This window comes from Anas acuta, chromosome 7 (assembly GCF_963932015.1).
Source record: "Anas acuta chromosome 7, bAnaAcu1.1, whole genome shotgun sequence".
NCBI classification, from domain to species: domain Eukaryota; kingdom Metazoa; phylum Chordata; class Aves; order Anseriformes; family Anatidae; genus Anas; species Anas acuta.
The window spans coordinates 33,154,956-33,178,908 of NC_088985.1; the positions used below are offsets into that span (position 1 = coordinate 33,154,956).

The window sequence follows — 23,953 nt, forward strand, 5'->3', positions numbered from 1 at the left end:
GAAAACAACAGGCACATTCCTTCTCCTCCTTCCTGGAAGACAAAATAACCTGTGAGCTTTGTGAGGCACTCTCCATCACTAAGGTTATTACCCCTTGCATTAGGAGTTGCCCCACCCAGCAGTTATGCAGTGGCTCAGGTGAGGTTGCACAGCATCTTTTTATTTCATGATGATGATCTCCCAGTGATGTTACTCTCTAGTATTTATAGACATCAGCCCAGATTTATTTTTTTTTCTTTCTGCCAGTATTTGTCAAAAATTACAGCCACAGTTTCTCAAAACTGAGCATGAATTATCAGGTGGACCAATTTCAATGGCACTAGGTGGTATGCTTTCTAATTACTTAAGTGGTATAGTTTTTATCAAAGTCTGAACAAATGTGCTGACTTGAACCATCCAATATCTTTGTATCTATATATATATATGTATATATATAATCTGATATGTTTTAACATGTTGAGGAGGTTTCTTGTCTTTCTGTGTTCTTTTACCTCCAAATCTGTACTACAAACTCCTAATATTCTTATTTTTTTTCTCCATTCTTTTTCTTTCTCCCACTTCCCTTAATATAAACCTTCTGTTCCTAGCACACATCAGTCAAAGTCTAAATTCCAGACAAAAACAACCTGTGCATGCGGCTGCAGGGTGCAGCTGGGGCTGGGTGGCAGCAGCCCAGTGCTGAAGCTGCCTTGCGTGGTGGTGAACCAAGGTGCTGCCCAAGCCCCAGCTGCTGTCCATCACTCCACTTGCTCTATTTTCATTGCATTCTGCTGGAAAGAGTTTCTGTAAGGTATGTGCTCATTCTGTGGAATAAGTCTTGGGTGACTCATCCAGAAATAATAATAGGATTTCCTCTGAGGGGACAAGTATGTTCTTTTCAATGACACTACTACCTTTGGATAGCTGGTTACACTTTGTATTCAAACAGCCTTAACTTATATATTGCCCATACTATTTTTTTCATGTCTTTCATTTGTTGTTCCATCAGTGAGATCTGTGGAGTTTAGATCTGGCTTTTCAGTAAAGCCTGTTCCATAATCTCTTATTAGATTTGTTTTTACCTGGTTTAGCTTTCCCACTGATAGCTTTTTGGTTTCTTTGTCTTCTGCTGTTTTTCCAATTACAAACATCCAGAAGAGATTTTGCAGTATTTAAGATGACTGAGGTAACCCCTAGGTTATATTGTTCCACGTGTTTCAGTGTTCATCTAGACCACTTGAGCACTACATTTGCTTACATACTTTAGAAAGAGCTGTTCCACATTTTTAGTGCATCTTAGGACAGAAAGACCACTATTGTTCATAAATGACTGCACCGGCATCTGAAAGCTATTCTGGCTAATTTAACTACAAAAGTACAATGAATCTGAAAAATATGAAGGAACCTTTCTGAGGTTCAGGAAAATCTCTTTCAAGGCTAATGAGATTCCCTCTGCCTCTCAGAACACTACTCAAACAAGCGCTCTAGTGTGTGCTGGTTTTTTGTCTCCTCTTCTCCCCCCAAGAACCCTCTTAAAAGGGGAGTGAGTGGGTCACCATCAGGTCAAGAGCCTTTGGTTATGAACGCTACCTTTCATTCACTTGAATACACCGTGCATAACATTGGGTACAGCCTTGTGGCACCAGTCATTAGATGTGAGGTAGGGCGTTTATGGATGGCAGTGTCAAGTGTTTGGTTCTGTGGCCCAAATTTCTATGCCGTGTATTATTTCTCCCCTTCCAGCCAAATTCTGGTAAACAATGATGCAGATCAACTTTCTTAAGGAAGTAGAAAGTGCTGTATTTATTTATCCAGCAGTTATTTCAAGTTATGTATAGTTTATCCAGTGAGTATTTCAAATACAGATGACCTACACCTTGTAGGTAAAAGAACATTTTCAAAAGCTTCTAAATGCTTCTAAGTAAGGAACTAGAACTATAGAACTAGGCATTTTATCATTAAAACACTCATTATACCTAAGATTTAAAAAAAAAAAAATATTTAAAGTTTATCTTTCTTACATGTAAAGTGATTAATATGTCTTGTTAGTAGCCTAGTTTCAGGAATATAGGCATATAGGTTCTAATCACCTGATAGTCTGGTAGGTGCCATATTATATTTTATAATATGCCCATTTAGCATATGCAACTCTTGTTAAATGTCTGTTACTACAACTACAATACTAGAAATCATAAAAGACTTTGAGAATTTAAGACATGCATAATATACATAGACAATATATTGACTAATTGTCTAATGTGCTCTGTAGAATGCTTGGCTACAAAGCAAGCTGTACACTTTGAGGAATCTATTGTACCAAAATATATATATTCCTTTTTTTTTTTTTTTTTTTTTTTTTTGTAGGTAATGAAGAAAAACTGTATAGATTACTGTCCTATGAAAATTTTAGAGAATTGTTCTTTCAGGTCAGGAGCATACACAGTAGAAATTAAATTTATTTCACTAGACATTAACTGTTTAAATGTTAGTAGTCTATTTCAAGCTAAGTAACAGTCTAGCTTAGACAAAGGAAAGAGATAGACACCAGGTATAAATTATTCCCACCTATTCATAGATGGCTGCCTGAAGACAGGCAGGGTGGGTACTAAAGTACTCATTAATCTCTTTTCCTGCATGAGAAGCAGAGGACCTACCATGTTGTTAGGCAGAGCACTGGAAATATGAAGTAAAATGTTTATTTTCCAAAAGCAATTAGGTGCTAGTGAGGTTCTGCCTGGTTTTGGGCATTGCTTCTAAAGGAACTGGCTAGAGCTTGGCATGTGCTAGCCTATCCAGTGTATGACGGTATTAAAAAATAAAAGCATTGAATTTGGAAGGCAGCATCCAAACAACTCCCAGTGGTGTCTAAATTATATCTTGGAGGGAAAAAAGAGCAACATCAACAACACCAAAAAATCTTATTCTGCTCCTACAATAAAATTAAGAGAGCAAGGTAGATTAGTACTGTCCAGTATAATCATCTGACTTCCAGTTCCCTCCCAGACCACTTTGCATGTCTGAGTTATTTGCTCATGTTGAGAATTCAGAAACAAAATATGTTCAGCCTCTGTCTACTTTAAGCTGGATGTATTTGAGGTCTGTTTTTCTAGGTCCTCCTTTGATCACTTGTTTTATTTTGATGGCTCAACAGGACATCAGTAATTATTAGGGAAGCAAAATGAAACTAAATCAAAGGTTTTCCAAAAGGTTATGGGAACTATGGACTCATAGCACAGGAAAGCTTACCAGATTCAAGTCAACTATACAGTTTGTGACCACAGAAGTGTTTTAGGAAATTTTCTCTCATTTGTCTTAATTTTATGTATCACGAGGTGCTTAATAAGATGCCATATGTAATGCTTAAGTGACCTGCTTCTACTTTTACAAGTGCAATTACCTAAAGACAAGCTGGGTTTTGTGCGGTTTTCTGCTGGGATGTTGAGGAGACGGCAGGTGGTAATGCAGCCGGTGCCAACTATTACAGGGCTGCCCTGCTGGAAAGTGAAGTGGAGGTGAAAAATGTTACCACATCTCTGGGTCACCTTTCCCCTCTGAGCCTCCCCCTCTGAAGGGAAGCCTCACTGGTCAAAGGCTTGCATTGTACCCATGACCGATCTAAATAACATAAAACATGCCCTGGTACAGTGTGGGTGGGCAGTTAAAGCTAAGGCAAACACCCTGCATTGCCAAGCAATTTATTTTTTTTAAGCAGTAGGCAAGATGCATTTCAACAGATGCATTTCAAAAGAAATAACCACAAAGATATGGGAAACACCTGCAAGCCTCTGTTGTGCGGGAGTCTCTAACGTGGGGCCCAGTGGGAGTGCAAAGCCCACCTGTAACATTTCTGCAGAATTGTTGCACTGGCAACTGCAAAGCAGGGGAAAAATGCATCTGTCGATTGGGCATATTTTGTTTGTGAAAATGAGCACGAGTTCACACAATTCTCCCTGTAAATGTTATGTGCAAACTGCCTCCCCAATATTAATGGAGGAGTGCGGGATAGGGAAAGGGCCAGAAAGGGTTGTTGTCCCCTCCAGAACAACCCAGCATGGCACACCTGAACCCAGGTGTGTGATACCACTGGCTTTTTACTTTTTGTATTTTAAGATTTCAGCCTCAAGATCTACTTGCTAACATCCTCACCGAGACATCTGTGACTCACAGATGTCAAACTGGCAGAACATTTTCATCAAGCAAACTTTGCCTTGGCTAGTTTCACTTTTGTCTAGAAAATATCATCACCTTGAAAAGAGGAGGAGACGATCATCAGGAATAAGTAACTCTATATATCAACAAGTTTATAATCATACATAGATTAAGGCCAGAATGGAATATTATGATCATCTAGTCTGACTTCCTACGTAGTACAGACCAGACTGAATTAATAAACAATAGCATATATTGTAGTAAGACATCCATTAAAAAAAAAAAAAAAAAAAAGAAAAAAGAAAAAAAAAAAAGTGATGAGGAAACCATGCATGAGAATTCTCATAGTGATTGACTGCTATTGAGTACACGTCACCTTTCTTCCTCTGAGTTTGTGTAGCTTCAGCTTCCAGTCTTTCAATCTTACTATGATTGCTTGATATGCTTTGAAAATATTTATATATATCCTCTAATATCACATTTTTTTTCCTTTTTGTTCAAGATTAAGGTCTAGGTAGTGACAGATCACCTCTGAGGATTTAAACGGACCTAGCTTCTATAATTATTCCAAATTTTCCTGAGGTACCTTATTCTTGCATCTGTCTTTTGGCCTCTCCTCAGTGTTTCAGTAACAGAAATAGTAGACAAAATTCTTCCAGATTTTGCCTTTTAATTTCTCATTCCCTCTACTTTTCTTTACAAATTCACCCCTCAGTTCTAACATGATTGTCAGAGTGGAGCTAGAAACTTGCAGAAATTGGGAGCTGCCCTATGGTCCTGCATATGATAATGCTACCAACTTTCACAGCTGTGCTCTCTCTGAGGACACCTTTCCAGCCGGTGAGTTTTGGTGAGGAACAGCAAGCATGGTGAGGCAGATCAGCCTCTGCTGCAGCTCTTGCATGATGGTGGAATAGAAGGAAAATGGGGCAGCCCATTCTCCTTGGGATCCTCTGTGTCCTGGTCCTCATGAGCACAGCCCAAACTACAAATGGCAATGCCCTGAAGGAGCCCAGTGCCAAGTGGGTCCAGTGCTATGAAAAGGTTTGACTTAAATCATCTACCTCTGCTACTACTCTTAGAAAAATTCCCCAGTCACTTACAGTGCTAGCTCATGTTGTTGTATCCCTATAAAATCCATCACAGAAGTGGTCTGAAGTCATGGCAGTAATACAACTTGGAGCCTAGAGGCCTTGGACCACATAGTGTGTTTGTTTTGTCAAAGACCTTTTCCTGGACTCCAGCTTCAGGTTCTAGCATGTATTTGCGTCATATTTTACAACCCTGCATAGCCTGTCTCTCCCCCTGGTCCAAGCAAGCTGGAGGTCATGTATGCACGATTGGTATGGGAGTACCTCTAAAGGAAAAAATGCTAACAGTCTGGGGTAGGAATAGAATAAGATTGTATTTGTCTACAAAAAAACTATGTACTCATGACCATACCCCCCCCCCACAAAAAAAAAAAAAAAACAAAAAAAAAAAAAAAGGAAAAAGCTATAAAAGTTCATAGGATATACAAAAAAAAATAAAAAAAATCACATCCCTGCATCAGCTGAAGTAGCTAATCTACACCTTTATAGGCTTGAACAAACACCTGGTGAAAAGTCTCCTGTTGGATGAGCCCCAGCATGTGGTTCGTGTCAAAAAACTACTGTACAGATTTCACCATCCTGAGACATTGATCTGTTTCCTCTGTCTACTTACAGTCAGATCTATTTACTTTGGTCTTTAAATAACCTATTGCTGTTCTTTAGGGGGTTTTCTCAGTCCTGTAGAAGTAGAAGGCAACTGGGGTTCTGGCTTACACATTGTGAGTGAGAGTTTTAAATATTCTCATTGTAACTTCTTTTTAGAGAGTATGACCCAGAAAATATCAGGCTTTACCTTTGTCAAGCTCTCAGTTATATGTAGTAGCAAACCCATCTTTTTAGTGCTGAACCGAACAGGTTTGGTCTAGAAATAATTGCAAGGCAATAAATAAGGAACCCCAGGATGCAATTTTCGCATTTGCTTCTACTACTTTACATTTTTTTTCTCAGCAAAAGAAAGATCTCCTCCTTTATTGGAATAATATGAAAAACAGAGAATTGAAAAGCCAAAAGAGATTATCTAAAGCTGAGGGGATGCTTACTAACCCTTTGATTTTTAAAGGCTTAAAAATATGAAGATCAAACACCTAACCACTTGAAGTTTTCTCCCATTGGTTGTTTTCATAGTCAGAAATCACAAATGGATATATCTTGATCTTTCATTGTAAGAAAGAGAAAAGACAAGATATATCCCTTCCTAAATCCCATATTGTGATTTGAGCAAAAAATTTCACTATTTTACAGGAGTCAGAAAATTTTTCTTCTCAAAGTTTTCTCTCTCAGGTAGACTTCCCACTGCTGTTATTTTATAAAAAGGTGTGCAGTGCTATGCATCTGTATCTAGTAAAACACCACTGAATTTGCAGTCCAGAGGCTAATCTCTGGGATGTCAGAGGTGAAATAAATGTCCTACTGGTAATGGATTTCTTCTTGCTCTCCCCTCTGGGATTATGTGACTATAGGCAATGTTACAGTTGCAAAAAAAAAGGCAAATCAGGAGAGCATAATAAGTCTATAATACTGATGTAAAGGAAATAAGAATATTAAACAATTTTCCTCTACATTTAAGGGATTGTTCTCAAATTGTAGTCAGTGACATGGTGAAGTTCCATACTGCCAGGGAAAAGAAAGTTACAGGGAAATGTTGTTTTGCTCATGAAACACTAATCGTGACAGTTTGATGGTTGTTCTGCCTTAAGTCTCTGCTTACCTTGACTCTACTACTTAGGTTTTAGAAGACTGCAGAAAATGGTGGGTTTAGGTTCATTACAGTATCGATAAGCAGAGAAACTACTAAAAATGTTTTCAAAATTCTTTTCATCTAACACATAACGGATAAATCTTGGATTAATGGATCATTAATACAGGATGTCCCTGCAGCCACATATTCTGTTCATTTTCTACTGGCAAGTTATAGCATGATAAAGGTATGAAAGTGCAAAAAGCTTCTTTTCTATCTTGCTTGCAGTCACACAGTAAAGTGCTGGAATACCAAGCAAATAAAATAAGACCCGTTGCCATCAAAAGCCTGTTCTGCTGGTACTGAAGACTGGAGATACGTAAAGAAAGGTCATTTCTCTTTGCATAGAAATTGATGGTTTTGTTATGTTTATCAAATGAACAAAATGCTCCTGATCCTTAACTAGAGTTTAAATTAAAAATAAAATAAAATAAAATAAATAAAATAAAATAAAATCTAAAAGTGACATTGGAAATAGTATAAAATGGCTAAGAACTTCACACTGGAATCTGGGTCCTAGTTGGTGGAGGTCTAGTTTTCTAATAGTCAGAGTCTGGATATTACTGGAAGCCACGCATGGAGAAGGCTTGCCTTTCTCCCGTCTCTCTCTCTTCTTTCAAGGGTGACAGGTCAATAGCATCCCAGGGCATACTGAGCTAATGCCAGCAGTATTTCTCCTTTGTAGATCGAATAGAAGAATTGGAATGAGCCTTCCTCAAATTCTCTTTCAGGATCTCCTCCAGGCAAAACTTTGAGGTTTGCATAACTCTGAAAATCAATCTGCCTACTTTGGCAATGAAAAAGAAGCCTCTTATTTTTGCCAAGCAAAAATATATTTCTTCTTAGTAACATCTTTCATTACTAATATGTCATTTCTCTTTCCCCACTCCCTCCCCCCCCCCCAACCTCCCCCCTCCTTTTTTTTTCTCTCTTGCTGCGATTTTTCCCTCCTTTAAGGACATTTTTACACATACTGTTTCAGGCACGCTGAGGCAAGAGTAAGTTCTATGCAGTAGTTTATCAGAGTGTGTGAATTTGGTGTGGTCAAACAAAACATTTAACTTAGTGTTCTGAATGCATTGTTGAAAACTGAAAGATGAGATGAATAAATGGAAAAATCAATTTTCCTTCACTTCCTGAAGTACTCCCAGAAGCCTTGCTAAGTACAATCCAAAAAAGAGAAAAAGAAAATAAGAATGTCACTTTGCAATTAATAAATAGAAGTATGTTTTCAATACAACATTGCCAGAATAAAAGTAAAGCAGCTATCATCTTCATTTTTGATCAAGGCAAAGAATTTTTGTGATGCTTTTCATTTTCTCATATGAAATACTATGTTTAGTTTGGAGCCCACGACAGCCACAAGGATGTCAAGATGTGGTACCTTCTGCCATTAGAACTTTGCAATAACAATTAAGAAATCTTAGATCAGGACCTCCAAGACAAGATCCTTTAGGGAGTTTCAGGAGACAGTTTGTGTCTCAAACATAGATATTTATTTACTCCCCCCCCCAAAAAATAAGATGCACATATGTCTGCTCAGTGATCCAGCTGTGTCTGCTTCTTGCAACGGCTCTTGTGGTGGGTTCTTTCAAAATTTCCGAATGTAGCAGGCACTATAACGATAATCTCAAATTCTTGGCAATTTTCTGTGTTCTGGTGTGTTTTGAAATATCACAGATATGCCCTATCTTTAAATCCAAGATGTCTAGAAATCGATCGTGCTCCTCTGACTCATGCTTTAATCTTTCGTGGAAGAGGAAAGAGCCTCTAGCTGTACATTATGGATTTAAATCAAGACAAGTTCGAGGGGCCATACAAAGAGGGTAGCTGCTAAGATAGGTTAGAAAAAGGTCAGGCTGGATCACATCGATCACTAGTTACAGCTTTAACTACACAGAGGAAAATCACCAAGGCACAATATCAGCAATGCACAGCTTTCATCGCACCTTTGTCAACTCTGTGGGTGATGGAGTACAGGTTGTAAGTCCTTGATGTTAAATATGGTAATGCCCCATGGAGTTAAAGTTAATAATAAAGAGAGGAACAAGAGAACACAATGTTGAACAAAAGGGGCAAGTTGAAGTGATTTATTGGCAGGGCTGAATTTTTCATTATGATGTAATGGAGAAAAAGTTTTTTTAAACATCAAGAGATTTTATATTTTTTATGGCTAGACATGAGTTCCTAGCAATAAGATGAGTAGACAGAAGATGTTCTTGTCTTACGTTGCATAATTATTCCATATTGAAAAGTATCTATTCTATTCAGTGTTCTCGTCAAGCATTTACTCTCATAAATTAAGCAGACAATAATCACCTACAGCTCCTCAAAGCTTTCTGTTCCTGATTGATGTCATTGTGCTTAATTCATCCTTTACATCAGGGTTAAGCCTGGCTTGCTTCGTTTTAGTGCTGCCCCTATTATATTTTCTTAGTTGTGGTGTACAGATATTTTTAAGACTAAAATAGAGACATATTGAAACAAAAAAGAACCTATGTAATAAGATTTGTAGAGTAGTCTTGCTCTCTTGTTTGAGTAGAACACATTCATGAAGAGAAACTGTATTAAGAGCAAAGGGTTCACTGTGCTAGATTGTCTTTTAAGGAGTAAGTAGAATCCAGAAACAGATTTTTGGTGTATTTCATTACAAATACAAAGCATACTACTCCATACAAAGAGATGATATGATTTGGAACCTATCTATACTATTAATTTTTTTATTATTTTTTTATTGTTTTTAATGAAAAAAGATATTTTCATAAGTGGAAAATGCATCATTGACCACACAAGACAGAATGAATGTCTATCAACTTTAACTTTCCAGTCCATAGTGACATTAACTGAATTAAAGATATCACTTAAAAATAAAAATAGTAATTTTTTTAAAAAATCTCATTTTTCCTACAACCGGATAAACCTCAGGATGTACAGTTGTGTTCATTTTTGAGAAGGTAGTGGCAGAAGGTACCTTGACACATAGCCCATTTAAAAGCCAATCTTGTCAACTGTTGATCATACTAAAACATTCATGGGGGCAGAAGGTGTAATCCAAGTTCATGCCAGGCCCATTTGGACTTCTCTGGAACCTGATTTAAGCCTAACATTACAGAATGGTGGCAAAAGAACAAATTGGTTTAATAGGATTCACCTCAACCATTAAATGGATTTAGGCTGTTGTGCAGGAACTTCCAACTTAGCCTTTTGATTTAAATGATCCTCTCTACTACACTGAAGTTGTTGGTTGTACCAATAGCTGTTTTTCTTGTTATCCCTGTGGAGTCATTGTAGAGGAATATGCTTGCATTCTTGAAATTAATTCATTTATTTTTTACTCAGTGCCTGTGTATATACTTTTGTCATTTAATAAAGGTGAATTTGACCAGAGGAGCCATTTTTTCACCTCCAGACATCACTGAAGCTGAGTTTACAGTCCAGTAGAGAAGATGTGGGTAAGTTTTATCATTTGCCACTTCTCAGCTGGGCTTCCTCATTTGAATGGCTAAAAACCTCAGGCTAAGCAAGTTCATTTTATGGGGGTTATAAAAATATATCCCAGTAAAACAGACTAATTGTTCCATCTCTTCTGGACCATGACCGCCAACTAAAATTATTATAACTATTAAAGGAGATGTGATTTACATTAGCAGCATATGAGGGTGGTGTTTTTTGTTGTTGTTGTTTTTGTTTGTTTGGTTGGTTTTGATTTTTGTTTTTTTTGACTGGAATTATTGTTCACTGTTGTGCCTTCACATAACAATAAATGAGAAAGGATATAGCAATTAAACTTATCAACAATATTGCTGGGAGAGATGAAAATCAAAACAGCAAAATAATATCCCTTTATTCCAAATCCCCAACGGAAATAAATTATGCTAGCAAAGTTTGTGTTTTGCTGTAATGTTTACACTGCCTTTAGGTTGTTAGTCAGCTAAGCTTTGCTGATGGGGCAGGGATTTCTTTCCTGTCTTCTTAACCCATAAAATTGTGCCAGCAAAATCTTCATGTGAAGACAGGATCTAAGTGACATATTTCAGCTGAATGGTCTCAAAATGTTTTCTGTGTGTTTCAGTCTCACAAATGGCCCTTAAACACTAGTTTACCACAGCTGGCTATGTAACTGCATTAGATGGTTCATTGTTTTTATACGTAATTATGAAAACAATAGCAGCATAACATACAACGGGAACCTTATTCCTCCAAGAAACTCTTTCAAATATTGTATTACACATACACTTTCTCTTACTCTCTATTTTTCAAATAACCATTCTTGTTTGTGGTAATTAGACCTGGAAAACACCAAGAACTACGGACTTGTGAGTTCAAGTCCAGTGCAGCAGACGTGGAATTCTTAGATACAAAAAAAGGCAGAATAATGGCGACTTTAAAAAATAATGATATGGCTGGTAGTTGTTGCTAAGATTATTTTTGTCAAATAGAGAAGAAATAAATAAGTTTCAAGAAGTAATTAGAAAAAGAGGTGGATGGTGGTTTTTCTCAGTGGATCCTATTTTGTTGGCCTGTGTTTTCAGCTTTTAGTATTCCTCTAGTCCCACTTTTGCATGTGGTATTATGGGACCATTTACATGTGAAATGGGACCATTTACATGTGAAAGCAGATGCTGAAATTTCCTTGGATGTTTAGTCACCTTGAATTTTCCTAGGAAATAATGTAAAACTTTTCATGTGTCCTTAATCACATTTCAGTAATCCAGGACTATGATTCAGCTCTTTTAGGTCCACTGCACACCCTGAGTGGAATAACCTCATAGAGACTTCTGTCAAAACATATGGAGATAATACAGTGGGAAGTGGAAGGATTAGTGATAATCAGCCCCTTTCATCCCCTCTGAGAGTGGTACCAGATTCGTCCCCCACTGGAGCTACTTAGATCATGTTAGACAGCATGCCTGACTCTAAAACTACCGAGCTTCTGCAGTCCCGTTGACTCACTTGGAAGTGTAGGTTCTCAGCTGTCTTTCTCCAGACATCCAGATTTCTCCAAAATCTGCTGGTTGGTTCCACAACCCCACCCTGAGCTAGCGTCCTCAGACATGGTCACCTTGGTATAATGACCTTTCTAGATAGAACACAGCCTTCTGTCCACTCCTCCCCGGCTCCCTCTGGCCAGTGGGACTGGTTGGATTCAGGCTCATCCCTGCCCTAATTCACTTGGGGGTATTGAAATCTAGGTGAAAACTGCTGGTTTCACTGAGAGTTTCACCATGAGCTCCTCAGGCACAGAGGATTCTGATTGCTTCCTCTGGGTATTTTGCACCTAACCTTTTGTTATAGTGAGCCACTCCTCAATAAAGGTTTAAATTAGCATGTCTATTATTAGATTGAGTGTATTTGTCTTAGGCTAAGATGGGACAGTTAATAATTGTGCAGTAATTGAAACATGCCTTTGACATCACCTCCCGGCTGACTAATTGGATAGTGTCTAGTTGTTCACTCTAACTACATTTTTTTTGCTATTCTCTTCAGCCTGAAAGGGAACTCCCCAACAGTATTAAACTAAAACTAAATTGACCTGTCTCAGAAACCAATGCATGAGTTCATATTTTACACTAGAGACATTTCTTAACAAGTTAAGTGAGTAAGGTAAAAGTTTGTGCTTTGGTGCTTGGTGGAGCTCAGTGACTTCTTGTGTTACATAGGGTTCCGAAAGTCAGCTTTGCAGCTGCTTTGCTTTTATCATAATTATTTCCATCAGACAGTATGGGTTTTAGAGCCCTCCATATAGGAATACTAACATTATATTCTCTCACCATATGTAAATGAATATGTGAATTGAGAAGTATTAAAATTAAGTTATTGAGGTAGTTTAGAGCATGTAACACACCCTCCATAACACTATTTATAAACATAAAGAGAGAAGTGAATGGCTCAGTTAAAACAGCCAGCTGACTATGTGGCTTACAACATATAAAACACTTCCCTCATAATGTTTGCATTTGTGGGAATATTTTTTTCCTACGCTTTATCATGCATTGATTTTAAATGACTGATCTCTTGCACGATAGCCTGTGTGGCTGTGATACAGCTGGCAGGCAACCTAAGGCATTCTTTATTTTTTAAATAAATAAGTTAAAAGCAATGATTGAAACCGTGACTATGTAAGTCAGGTTATTTATACTATGTTTAATATAAAGAAAGCTATAATGCAAATTTGAATTCACCTACAGATCACTGTGTCACTTCATACATTATTCTAAAACTGTTTCTGATGCAAAATGCTAGCTGACTACCCATGACTTTTCTTGGAGGGCCAGAAGAGGTTTTTTTTCATTGAAGCCATTTGTTCTTTTCCTAAAACTGTAAAGAACAGGACTGCATGTTGCTCTTTGTACATGTAGATTACCTGAATAGTTCAGAGATCAACACCTGCATGAATTCACAGCTGACGTAAATCAGCAAATCTCCATTGCCTCCTATCTAGATGCAATGTAACTTTTGGAAATGTCAGGCATTATTATCAAAAGGGTAAACAAAAGATTAGCCAAGATCCTCAGTCACCACCAGCTTCTTGCAACTTCAGTGGTGAAACATCAAACCCCCTTTATGCAGAAATTTAATGTAAACTTGAAGTATGATTTATTTTTTCACTACAGAAATGGTATGGCCATGTCAGATATACTAGAAAAAATATGAATGTATTTATAATTTCAGCAATATATATTACTTCATACAAGTGCTATTCCAAACATGCTGCATAAATCCACACTTTAGATCTTTGCAGCTGAAGCAATCCTAGTCCCCTGGAAGAAATGGAAGTCTTGGCTAACCTGAGCGTATCCTGTGCCTCCCAATCCCACCCTTGGAGTGGGGTGAAAGGATTTCAGAGATTTACTGTGGCAACAAGCCTAAGCCCATCCATTTAATTTCAGAACTATTTCCCTTTTTGCAAAGGGAAAGCACACAGCTTTTCATTGTGCATCACTTTGTGGAGTATAACCCCTCTTGATTAAGGCAATATATAAATGCAAAACTCCTGTACCCATGCCATTGACTGGTTATGCTGATGGTCCATCTGCTTAATCTGCTACTGCTCGTGCTGTGATCTTAAAGGCTCTCCATCATGTGACATATTCAGGTTAGGTTAAATTTATATCTCAGTTTGTTTCAGGCTGAGATTTTTCATAGTTTTTTAAGGGTTTAGAATGCCAATTTCCCTCCACACTGAACTGGAGTAGATGTGAAAATAACATTTCCAATTCAAAAAGGTTTTTTTGTGACTCAGCTGAAGCATTTCACTCACTTTAACTAAAAACTTCCAGTACAAAGACTGTTAACATATTTACAAGTGGTGTTTACTGAACAGATGCTGCTCTCACGTGTCATTAGGAGGAAAATAGGTGATAAAATTCCTTTCACTGAATCAACGCAGTTAGTGCAACTTTGGGAAGGAGTGATAGATTCCTTTGAGTCCCATAGTGCCCTTCCCAGCTCCAGCTGCCTTTCCACATGTAAGAACCTATATAGTAAAGACCCATGGGCTTTTTCTTGTAAATCATGTTGATTTCCATCTCTTAAAACAAGGCTAATACTTGGTTGAAAAATCACCTTTGTTAATAACTTTTTTTTTTTTTTTTTTTTTAAAAAGGAGGGGGGGAGGCTTACACATATCATCTCTTGGTTGAATGATAAAGATGGTCTGACTGCTTTTCTTTCTGTAAAAGTTATTTATTTGCTCTCACCTCTCCATATTTCCATGCAGTTATTGGAGTCCCTAAGGACTCTAATATCTGCAGCAGGCAAATAAAATTTCTTCTCTTAATCCCTGAAGCTCAGCAGCTACGTTGTGTTTCAAACACCTGGAAGGAAGGAACAGGTGTTGTCATTTTTCTTCAGCACATTTTTTTTTTTTTTTTCAGAGCTATTAATAACTAGAATAGTAGAATTCTGTCCTTGCATTCTGAGTTCTTTCAGAGCTCCTGGATGGTCCCAAATTATGTAAAATTTCAGTAGGGGCTGTTGTCTCCCATGAAGGTGGCACTGGGGACAGATAAAAGCAACTCCAGAAAATTGAACCTGTAGCCAGATGGGATACCAGCTGGCAATCTTTTTTAAAGTTGTCACAGGTGAAAGATGAAAAAGGAAAAGAACAGAAGCTCAGCTAGGTATAACTTCAACCTGCTGCATATGAGGCTTTAAAAGTATGATTTACTGATCTCATTGTAAGAACCTGCATTAACTTTTCTTCCTGTATAGTAGAACTCGTATGTGTATACACAGTGCTACTACTTTCATCATCTAACAAGAATAATTTATAGATTAAGGCCTGTAGATGACTTTATTATACAGTCACCAGCTTCATGAAGCACTGCCTGCTTTGAATAAGCATTATCATCCCATGGAGGCAACTCACAGAATGATAATTAAATCCTCTGGTCATTTGCCAATTACCACAAAAGTTCTTTGTCACACAGTAGGACTATGTGCTGTGTAACTGAGCAGCTGAGGGTTTGTTTTGTATATTATTTTCCCTGTTTTGTTGCCTTTGGCAAGCACATTGCTTTTGACTGCACACCTATACTCTTTATTAGAACTTGATATGCTGTCTGTTTCGTGTTCGTTTAGTTCATGATAATGCCATGATTAGTATTTGCAAGAGCAGTACACGCCAGGAGTGAGTTAATGCTTTCATAAAAGATATAAATTAATCAGAACAAGGCAAGATCAAGGTTACTTAAAGTGACTTGGCGTATTGACAGATGGTTAACATAGAATGGGGACCATGTTAATTGTTAAATATGCTGATCATTCTTTCCAGTTCACATCAAGCTAAATCCAACTTTCTGGTAAAGGAATTAATTCAACTTCATCTTGCATGGCAATACTCCTATTTTAATGCGTGGGAGTTCCTAATCTTCCTCTCTCTTCCCTTTTGTACACATTCTTCCTTTTTTTCTTGAGATAGTAAATGTCGTATGAAGTAACATGAAAGAATACACTAGCTACTGCTCCTGCTTTGCTCCAGACCAGGCCTGTGATCTCAGCATGTTTCCCTAGCAATGCACAGAGATATTCCTTCCCTGCAATACCTCCAAGAAGCCATTTGCTTGGGAATTACTACTTAAGGGACAACAACATTCCTTGCCAATTAATGTGACAGCCTAAGTCATTATAAATTCTTTGAACTTCACAAGAATAACAACAGATGTAGTTGAATCTTTGGATGTCTCACAACTTGCTACATCCAAGTTTAGGACGTGTATTTTGGTGCAAGTCCACTAATATAATAGTAGGAAATTATTTAGCTATAGGTACCTAGAGCTGTTTCCTTTTTGGACTGCAGATGTTAAAAGTGACTGCAAAAAACTAAGTTATGTCTTTAATTTGTTTTAAAAATAAAATGCTCCTCCCTACCTTTTAATAACTTGATACCTTGTGCTCTTTCCAAAGTTCTATAAATGGCTTTAAAAAGAGAACCCTGAATCTGTGAAATGTGTCGCGTTGATTTAACATCTGGAAGTACTCTCAGGGCTGTCTATGCTTGCTTCAAGAGAGTGAAAAACTAGGCTGTATGATTTCTTAATATTCATACAAGGAAAACCTAGTAGCATCCTTGCTAGTAAATAAAATATTACATTTTCTACACTGGAGGTTGATGTTTTAATGTTTGGCTTTGGGCATTTCCTGACAGTCTGTTACTAATGCAGAATGTTAGGAGTTATTTGTTTTTACTTTGTAACTAGAGGAGGCAATCTAATGCTCATTAGATAATCTTTATTGGACAGTCTCTGCTGTATTTATACTGAATACTCTTATTACATGCTTAGTTCCATTTATTTCATCTGTTAAAATTAGATATTTCCACTCCATTCAAAAAGCATCCATGTTCTTGGCTAGCAGACCCAGAATTTGAAGGTAACCATTAGAAACCGTCTCTAAAGCAACTTTTTATACAATTTACTATTCCCATCTCTTCTATTCAGGAGCAAGGATTCACAGAGCACGTGGTACCAGTCCCCATGCAGAAAATCAAGGCAAAGGACACCCTGACAACTGCAACTTTAAATAAAGTAAAAAACACAGAGATAAGAAAGTGAACATACAAACATTTCATTTTATATAATAGAATATGAAGATAAAAAAGCTCCACGTTTAAAGGTCTCTTCACAAATTACTTTGAATTGTTTTGTTTTGTTTTCTAACTGGCTGCTTTGGGGCCTTTCTTAACTAATTAAAAAAAAAAAAAAAAAGAGTGAGAAAAATAAAAAGGAAGTTTAATCCCCGTTTTGACATTTGCCATGTACTCCCTGGATTTACAGGCTTGTGTTTCAGAGTACTGTAGTGACAGACCAGCTATACAGAAGAAATTGAACATTAGTGTGCTCACAACACTGTGACTTGAGGAAATTATTGGGGAAAAAAAAAAAAGGGGGGGGGGGGGGGCTTTCAATTAAACTTTTGAAGAAAATGGGTAAATAATTGTTTAGATACATTTGCATAGAAAATGCCCAGAGCTTTACACAGAAGGCATTGAAAATTCAGAATGTCTACTTTTTATGTAAATTCTGGGTTATGTTTTTCTCTCTCTCTCTTTTTTTTTTTTCCCCCCCCATGGGTGTGCATTTATTTATTATTTGGTTGGGTTGGTTTGTGTGGTGATTTTTGTTTTTTTTTGTTTGGTTGTTTTTTTTGATTGGTTGTGGTTTTTTGTTTGTTTGTTTTTATTTTTTTTCCAGATAACCCAATAAATACAAAACAGAATAAAAATTAATTTTAATAGATGTGCTTCATTCACAGAACATGCAGCCCATAATGCTTACACTGGCACTGCAGTGGTGATGGGCATCTTTGAGGAGTTCCTTTTCACATACATTGTTTATTTAGATATAAACTGTAGTTGTCACAGATAAGTGGATGATAGAAACCTAGCCAACTCAACTTTTATTTTTATTTTTTTCTAGATTCTGCTAAAACAAATTCAAAAATACAGTCTTTGATAACTATGTGTTCTTGGAGAAAGCACCAAGATCAAATCAGTGAGATAAAGGATACTGAAGCATAGGAAAAGAATAGCATGGGCATAAAGCAAGCTTCCAGGCAGACTTGACCTTCACAGATGTACGCTGAACCTCCTGCTGATTGCTGGACACATAGAAATGACCCTCAGCTGATTTCACAACAGCCATCAATCAGATCGTGCTGATGTTCTTGTGTTACAGTTTAACTAGTGACCTGAAGACTGCCACACCATCAAATACAAGATCTCACCAGGTCTATGAGGAATTTCTTCCAGTAATTCCTCCAGAAATGGAAGTAGTGGTTCAGGATCTCATGACCTACACTGTGAACTTAACTCATATCGTTACTGAAAGAAGTTTGTTTGTAGAGATTGTTTTTGTATTTGTTATTCCAAACAAAGGAAATTCTTTGTTGTTTTCTTTCACTGGAACATTTTCTTGGAATATTCATTTGTATATTTTTACTTTCTTTTTGTTTGTATGTCTGTATAAGGCATGGAAGAAATTTCAAAACAATGTATGAACCAGGCTTTTCCTTCCCAATATGACATGCTAAGCTTCAAAAGACATTCATCTATCTATGTGTACTTGATACTCTAGTGCAAAGCTAGCATTCTTTGGAAGTGGCCACAGATACAGGGTTCCTGAGTTTTGGGGTGAGTTTTTGTTTTCTGGTGAGGTCCTATGGTGTGAAACTAACAGGAGCTTTCCCAAGCACCCAGAAGGAGCCTGACGATGGAGTTCCTTGTGGTTGTTCTATTCCTTCTTGAATATGATGATACAAATGCAGCATTTCATAACAGTGAACACGAAATGCATGTGATGAGAATTTTCCCAACGCTCCCAGTTCATACATATATCATACAGGGGCATGGAGGGGATTTGGATCCTTTATCACGTGCAGACGCTGCAGGGTTTGGTAAAACAGTTTCACTTTGAATATGGATATAAATGTTCTCACCAAATTCTTTTCCAAATGAAGTCTTTGGACAGAATTTAGATGAGCTAATCCTTGTAAGTTATAACATATGCTATACCAAGTAGAATGTAACATATTAAAACTTTGGAAGCCTGTTAAGATCCATGACATTTAACACAGTTTAATTTTTATTTTTTTTTGAAACAGGATTCCTCGTTTATGAAATAACAGCAAATTCAGCTTTTCCAGCGTTATGCCTGTGTGTTATGGAATCATCCATCAGCATGACTGATGGTCATCCAGGGCTTCATGAAAGAAGCTCTAGCAGTTATTGCTAGCTCCTGACTTGTGAGCAAACAGGCATAAGTCAGGACAGTCCTGCTCTGTCTTTGTATCACGTCAGTTAACTCTCCACATAGGGATATAATTCAACACCATAGCCAGAGACTTTGGTGCACTGCTACCTGATCTGACTAGTAAGATAGCCTTTTAGCTGGAGTGTAAGACTTTGTGCCTTGTGTCAGCATTATCTTGGGACTTGCTGCACATTTTCCAACTGCATAGCATGGATGGACCTTATACATGTATATTCCTGAAAATACTATCAGCCAGGGAGCAGACTTTAAAGAAAACATTTTTTCTAGATATCAGAGTCTGGATTCAGTCTGGAATCAAGGCAGAAGTAGCAGCAGAACAGAAAGGTTTTTATTCAGTCTAGAAAGAAGTTTATTCTTAAACAGTGGCCTACTCTTGTATCTAGAACCTATGTAATTATCATAGAATCATAGAATATCCAAGTTGGAAGGAACCCACAAGGATCATCAAGTCCAACTCCTAGGTCCCCAAAGGGGACCCCCCAGAAAATAATAAATAAATTCAGACCATGTGTCCAAACAATTCTTGAACTCTGGCAGGCTTGGTGCTGTGACCACTTCCCTTGGGAGCCTGTTCCAGTGTCCAACCACCTCATTACGGTACTGTAATTAGGACTTTTGTTCCATTTTATACCACACTGACCCCTTAATTAAAGGTGTTCAGCTAACAAAGGAAACTAGATATTTTTTGTTTTTATTGTTAAAAAAGAGGATGCTTATCTCTCAGTGGTCATTTAAAAAAAACTCTTGGGTGGTAAAATAGAAGAATACTGTACTCTGGAAAGATGATGAAGAGAAAGGTTTCTGTAAGGATAGAAACACAAAACTAAAAGAGGAATTCGGGTAGAAATAAGGTGCCTATGCTACTGCTTTGCTATATCTATATGTCCCTTGTATTGCTATAAGCAGAACGCAATTGGTTGCAGAACCTTCCCACAGCTGGGTGCCTTTGAAAGGCTTAACTGAAGCAGTTAAACAGGATAATCCAATAAATGGAAATACCGAAGAAGGTGCTTTGATGTAATAATTGCATCTTGGCTTTGGTTATTCTTTTTTTCTTTTTTTTTTTTTTAATTTTTCTGCCCCCAGTCCTGAAGTCCTACAACATCCTGCAATTCATGAGCATCATGTCTCTAAGGAAAGGGTACTTTGGATGAGTGTGGCTGCAAGAATGCACTAGAGAAATGGAAGACAGAGAGTGCTGGAGACGACAAATGTTGAGGAAGATGAAAGCACAAGAGCCTACCATGGTAGACTGCACACAGCATCCTGTTTTGTGATACTCTGTTCCAACCAGTCATGGGGAGGTATAATATAGCCTCCTGATTTCCATAATATTACTTTCTACCAAGTAAATAAGGATGAGCATCTCTTTAAAGTATTTGAAACTGCATGGTAGAGTCAGCCACAGGTTAAAGCATTCTCAGCTCACCATCTGATCTAGCTTGAGGAGCAGAGATACAGTTTCTCTGTAATCATGAGGGTAGTGAACATGTCTAAACTCACTCACATATAACTTCAAAGTTGATCAAGCAAAATCATCCAGGATTTTGTTCATTATAAATGTATCCTGGTTTACCGAGCAATTAGCAATTCACTATTTATGTGTCATCATTCAGGAATTCCGACATGCCTTATTCTACAGAATTTTGCCTTGTGTTGGATATAGGACCAGTGTACCCCAGCAGTGCCACCAGCTAGTACTGAAAAGTTCAGGGAGTGACCTTTCAGAGAGCTTGTTCCATGACCCACTTTGAATGCTCAGACACTATCACAAAATCCCTGGCCATTTCCCACCTGCTGTAAACGACACTAAATATAGAGCTGACACAACAGTTTACTAGAAAACATAATTACAGGGCCATTTTTCTTCAATAAATTAATGTTAAACAAAGGTTCCATTCAAGGAACAGATGGCAAATACCAGGTAATACAGATTAAGCAACGTTGGCAACAGTTGATACATTTACACAAAGCACAAAGATAGTAGGTGCTAAGTGTTCCTTAAAAATATGCTTGAATCATGAAAAACAAAATCCTTTCATGGATCTGGTTCTAAATTTGTTCAGATGCAAAGTACTTCAATGAGGCTGTGGGGCAAAGGGCTCTCAAGATCTCTGCCTATGAGCATGTAAAGTCCACTCTAGTAAATTTGTTGATGGTTTTGTTATAATTTATGTTTTTACTAAGTTACAATATCAAACATAATTTGCTTGAGCAGGGAAGTCAAGTGGTTGGAGCACAAGAATGACAGCTGAAGTGTTTGGGCTTTTCCAGGGGAAGTAACTTCTGTCTTGAGATGAGTACAGCAAGATCTCATTTGCCTAAGACATGACGAAGACTTCAGCCTCCACATGATAACAACAAACAGTTGCGTGAAGCAACATACTCCCCACACTTCAGCTAAAAGTGTAAACACAGCCTGCATCAAAATCCTTTCTTCTTCACCTTGTTGATATCTGCTGAATTTCTATTTAGTTTCATGTGGTATCCATAGCCTCCATCAGTGTAGAAGCAACCAAAACCCTTTCTCTTGCATTGCCTTTACTTTCCCACAGGTCTGGATGGGGCTGGTAACGTTTCAGTCGCTGGGATTTGGATGAATGCTTTAGGACCAGCCTGGGAGAGAATTTCTAGGAAAAGTGCAGCAGAAGGTATCCCTGTTCCCTTGATTGGCTTGGCAAGTGTCAGAAATATGCTTGTTAAAGACTTGTTTTTCCCTTTATATTGTAACAATATCCAGGGGAATTTCCATAATTACTTAAAAAAGACTTTTGATATGAATTCAGCTGACCTATTCTCTGTCAGACCCTATCCCTACCCTTGACACCAGCTGTGGCCAAGTGAAGGAGACAGTGGAAAACAGGCTGTGGGGGACTGAACCACAGTGTTGAAAAAGGCTATCTGCTACATAGTTGGATCTTCCCAAACTCGAGAAACATGATTTCAGGCTCTCTTGGAACCCTCATGAAAGAAACTCAGAGAGCAGCAGTGACTTAAATAGGGAGAGCTTGTCTATACTGTTTGTTTGTTTCACCTTTAGTCTGCTTCCCTCATTTTCTATCCTCTCTCCCTGTCTTTGTGTGTGTTTTCAGGTATGTAAATGTATACAAGTGTACTTATACAGACAAAAACTCTTGCTTTGAAATTATTATTCAAATATCTGGGGAGCAAAAGCCAGTGAATGGATCTTATACACTAAAATAAAATAAAATTAGACAAAGAAATGCTGGATTTATTACAAAACTAAAAGCCCAGAGCAATGCATGAAAACCAATTTGCTTTAACTACAGTAATAATTCTTTGAGGCAGATTATATGGGCCCCTTACACGAGTTACACTTCAATAGTTAAATGCAACTCAGTCTAGCAAGGAGATACAGCTCTGATGTTTGGAGCTGGTAAACTCCCTTGCTAGAAAGCACATCTCTGAGAATCACCACACAATCTAGCAGCTACTTTTCAAGCACACAAGATCATAGATTTTTCAGCTGCACATTTTTGGATTTTTAACTCGTGTACTTTGAGTAATATACAGACATTGTTTTCCAAAATAACCACAAACTTGCTTGTTGCTTGCTTCCCTTGATTCGGTGAATTCACCTGGGTAACATCTAACGAGCAAGAAAAAATATATAATTTTGGCTAGTAGCTTGAATAAACATCCCTCCCCATCCAGGCTACATAAACATGTTGGGTGCTGCCTTCTCTAAGACACCTTTACTCTTTCCTAGGCATTTGTATAATCTACTGCAAGATGTCTTAGAAACTTCAGTGGTTCTAGCACAACTGAAAGCGCTAACTCCAGACATTTAATGTATTTTTTTCTCAGACTCTCTCTCTCATGTTCCACTTGGAAAGGAATTTTACCACCATTTATTTTATTTAAGCCCCTCTTCAGAATGAAACAGGGTTATCACTCTCCCAGTTTATTTTTTCCTGTCCCATCTTTGTTTTCTGTCCTTTTGGAAGACTGCTTGTCCTGTTTTCCCACTTGGCATGCATACAGTAAATTTTTTAGTTGCCTTCCAGGCTACAAGGCTAAAAGGTCCCAGAGGGGTTGGGTGCTTGATTGGAAAGACACAAGCAATGTAGAAACCCTACTCCTCTGTGTTAGAGTTAGCAGAAATGTGTATTGCTAGGATTTCAAAAGGAAACTACAGTGTCATAGGCACCAGTTTCCCAAGAGCTATCTCTAATCCTTTCACCTCTTTTGAAAACTCCCAATTTGTGCATTTGACATCATGACATCCTGGCATAAGTACTTTATGAATAATTGTAATGGTCTGAAAGACAGCTTGTGCTACAGCTCTGCTCATAAAACATGACACTGGTCACGAGTCCTGCTGTGGTCACAAGCTGTGGGATTGCACACATTTATCACAGCAAGAGTCTCTTCTAAATACCATAAGCAGCAATGTGGAGTGTTGCTTTGGGAGATGTGTTCTCATCTGGAAGAACCATATAGATGGCAAGAAGTAAATTAAGGTGTTTATTGTTAAATTATACAACAATTAATGAAATAACAGCAGTTTACAAAGGTTACATAGATTTAGTTGGTGATTCTTTCAGGAATTCAAAGCTGTTCTGGAACTTTCTCATTGCTAGGTTTAAGTCAAAAAGTTTTAGGATAAAAAAAAATAAGATATTGAGAGCCTCTGCTGAGAAAAAAAGCATTCAGTTCAGGGTGGAGAATTTGCTAGTGTTGAAAGAGACCAGAATAACCAA

At 37.7% G+C, this 23,953-nt stretch overlaps 1 long non-coding RNA gene across 1 annotated transcript in view; it reads left to right on the top strand.

The window, feature by feature from the left end:
* The window catches only part of LOC137859678 (uncharacterized), a 43,817-nt gene extending 19,958 nt beyond the window's left edge, over positions 1–23,859 (top strand). The window contains exons 7-9 of the long non-coding RNA XR_011098465.1: positions 10,330–10,409; positions 16,899–17,008; positions 20,324–23,859. This is a non-coding gene — a long non-coding RNA (uncharacterized lncRNA). The remainder of the gene's footprint in view (positions 1–10,329; positions 10,410–16,898; positions 17,009–20,323) is intronic.
* The last annotated feature ends 94 nt before the right edge of the window (positions 23,860–23,953 follow it).